This window comes from Antrostomus carolinensis, unplaced genomic scaffold, assembly GCF_000700745.2.
Source record: "Antrostomus carolinensis isolate BGI_N321 unplaced genomic scaffold, ASM70074v2 scaffold23310, whole genome shotgun sequence".
Classification (NCBI taxonomy): Eukaryota; Metazoa; Chordata; class Aves; order Caprimulgiformes; family Caprimulgidae; genus Antrostomus; species Antrostomus carolinensis.
In genome coordinates this window covers 12687-15712 of record NW_010290908.1, presented here as the reverse complement: position 1 = coordinate 15712, position 3026 = coordinate 12687, and the positions used below count along the sequence as shown (strand labels likewise).

At 56.8% G+C, this 3026-nt stretch overlaps 1 pseudogene; it reads left to right on the top strand.

The window, feature by feature from the left end:
• Positions 1 to 1731: 1731 nt before the first annotated feature.
• LOC104530281 (pappalysin-2 pseudogene) lies at positions 1732 to 2851 on the top strand (annotated as a pseudogene).
• The last annotated feature ends 175 nt before the right edge of the window (positions 2852 to 3026 follow it).

The following is a 3026-nucleotide window of genomic DNA, read 5'->3' as shown; positions in this document are numbered from 1 at the left end:
AGGTTTAGATTGGGTATTAGGAAAAAAATCTTCACCAAAAGGGTTCTCAGGCATTGGAACAGGCTGCCCAGGGCAGTGGTGGAGTCACCATCCCTGAATGTATTTAAAAGTTGTGTAGATGTGGTGCTTAGGGACATGGTTTAATGATGGACTCAGAAGTGTTGGTTTTATGGTTGGACTTAATGATCTTAAGGTCTTTTCCAACCAAAATGATTCTGTGAAAGCCAGGAGGTCTTTCTCCTCCTGGGGCTCCTGCTCCTCTACACCTCTGCCTCTGTCTGCTTATGTCTTTGCAAGCCCAGCAGCAGGTACAGTTTCCCCAGAGTGTCACGCTGAGCATCTTCAGAGACAGGCGAGGCAGCGGGACAGGACAGCAGTGCCTTGTTTTGGCCCGTGATGCCTTGAGGCCATGGAGATGGGCAGGTGATGTGTGTGATGGGAGCAGCACCGTGAGGGTCAGGAGAACCCTGTGCAGTGGGGAGGAGAAATGGGGAAAAGTAGGCTGGAGCATTAGAAATATGACAACAGGAGCATAAAAAAGGACTCTGGGCATGGCAGCAGGTTTTGGTGGCTTCAGGGCACTGTTGTATCTGGAAGACATTGGTTGAGGTGGGGAATGGGAGAGCGAGCGGTTCCCAGAAAATGCCACTGGTAGGGCTCAAAACATGCCTTTGAGCTTTCTCACCCTACCTGATGACCTTGTCACCATCCTGGCTGTGATGATTTATGAGCCCCAGAAGCATTTATTTCAAGCAGTGGGTCCATTTTCCCTTGGCCAGTATTCAAGTGCCTCATGACCATTGATTCCCAAGGGCATTCAGTGCCTGTGAGCCTCTGGTTCTCCACCATGGGCACCCAGCAGCCTGAGTTTTGGGGAAAGTCAACAAATCTCCAAGTCTTCCCCAACCTAAACCAAAGGTTTGCAACATGCTTGGGTGCACAAGGTGAGGTGGAGCCCAAAGCTGTTCCTAGGGATGGATTTATGCTCAGGAGAACTTGGGGGCTGAGGCGTGCTGGAGGCAGTGTGTCCCTCTCTGACGCTTACTGGATGCATGACTGGGAGGGAAACCAGAGTGTAAAGGAGAGCTGTAAATCTGTCTGGAAGCTGTCGGGGAAGCAGTCCCTGGAGGTGGCTGTTTTGCTTTGGGTTGCTGTGCTCTAATTCTTAAAAGCTTTGGCCAGCAGATAAAAAGCTTGGCCTCTAATCCCATCCCGCAGGAGCGCTCCTACAGAGAGCAACTCAGAAACACCTTGCTCTTTGGCCTGTCCTCCTGTCCATGCTCTTCCTCCCCTCTCCATCCCACCTTCCCAGCTCTACCATCCCTTCTGCTTATTCCACGTGCTCATCCTAATGATTTTGGACATGGGCTGAGGTCCTCACCCAGGGAAACCAGAGTGTAAAGGAGAGCTGTAAATCTGTCTGGAAGCTGTCGGGGAAGCAGTCCCTGGAGGTGACTGTTTTGCTTTGGGTTGCTGTGCTCTAATTCTTAAAAGCTTTGGCCAGCAGATAAAAAGCTTGGCCTCTAATCCCATCCCGCAGGAGCGCTCCTACAGAGAGCAACTCAGAAACACCTTGCTCTTCGGCCTGTCCTCCTGTCCATGCTCTTCCTCCCCTCTCCATCCCACCTTCCAAGCTCTACCATCCCTTCTGCTTATTCCACTTGCTCATCCTAATGATTTTGGACGTGGGCTGAGGTCCTCACCCATTACAGCACCTATTGCCCAGCAGTGATGCTCTCTGGTCCTCACCAGCTCTCCTCTCTCTCCATCCCCATCCCTGTCCCCACTGCAGGCGTCTTCGACAACTGCTCGCACACAGCCAGCGACAAGGGCTGGGCGTTGGGCATCCGTGCCCTGCAGCTCGGTGGCAAGAAGGACGCCCGCTTCTTCTTCTCCCTCCGCACAGACCGGGCGGTCAGGGCCACTGAGGTGACCTCCTACCACCGCTACCACCCTGAGGCATGGACCCACCTGGCTGCCAGCTATGATGGGCGGTGGATGGCCCTCTATGTGGACGGGGTGCGGGTGGGCCATGCCGGCGGGCAGGAGGGACCCCTGCACAGCACCTTCATGACCTCCTGCCGCACGCTGCTGCTGGGGGGGGATGCCTGGGGGACAGCACATGCTTTCCGGGGACACTTGGCCAGGATGGCCCTGTGGCAGGTCGCACTGTCCCAACCCCATCTCCAGCGTCGCTTCCTTGAAGGAGTGACTAGAGGGACTGCAGGGCTGGCTCTGGCCACTGGTTTCACCACCCCAGAGGAGCACTGGGTGCCTTTTCGGGAGGGTGCCTTCCCCAGGCAGTGGGTGCTGCTGTCCCCACCGTCCCCTGTCCTGCGGCCATGGGGCCCCCCTGCCTGTGGGCAGACTGCCTGCGATAACGTGGAGCTGGTCTCCCACTACAACCGGCACTGGCCACTGAGGAGCGGGAAGGTGGTGCGGTACCGGGTGGTGAACCTGGCCGAGGACAATGGTGGGCGACCGACCGTCAGCTGGGAGCAGATTTGGCGTCAGCACAGAGCGCTGAGCGAAGCTTTCCGACCCTACAACATCTCCTGGCAGCTCAGCTTGCTGGAAGTACACAACTCCTCCCTGCGCCGCCGTGCCGTCCTCCTGGGCTGTGAGCCCAGCAAGGTGGGCAACGAGCGCTGCGACCCCGAGTGTGAGCATCCCCTGAGACGGCGGGGACTGCCGCCGGCCCGGGCGCTGCTTCTCCTGGAAGCGCCGTGATGGTGTCTGCCACATGGAATGTAACAACATGTTGGATGACTTCGACGATGGCGACTGCTGCGACCCACGGGCCACTGATGTGGCCAGGACCTGCTTTGACCCTGACTCGCCCCAGCGGTAGGTGCGGGGTTTATGGTGGGGTGACATGTAAAGGGATGGGGTGAACCTTCTCCCGACACTCACTCTGCGCTTGAATGTTGTTTCTGGCCAGTGGCTTTTGGAGGGACATTTTCCCCAAGGGCCCCTCACTCCAAGAAGGACATGGAGGTGCTGGAGCGTGTCCAGAGAAGGGCAAC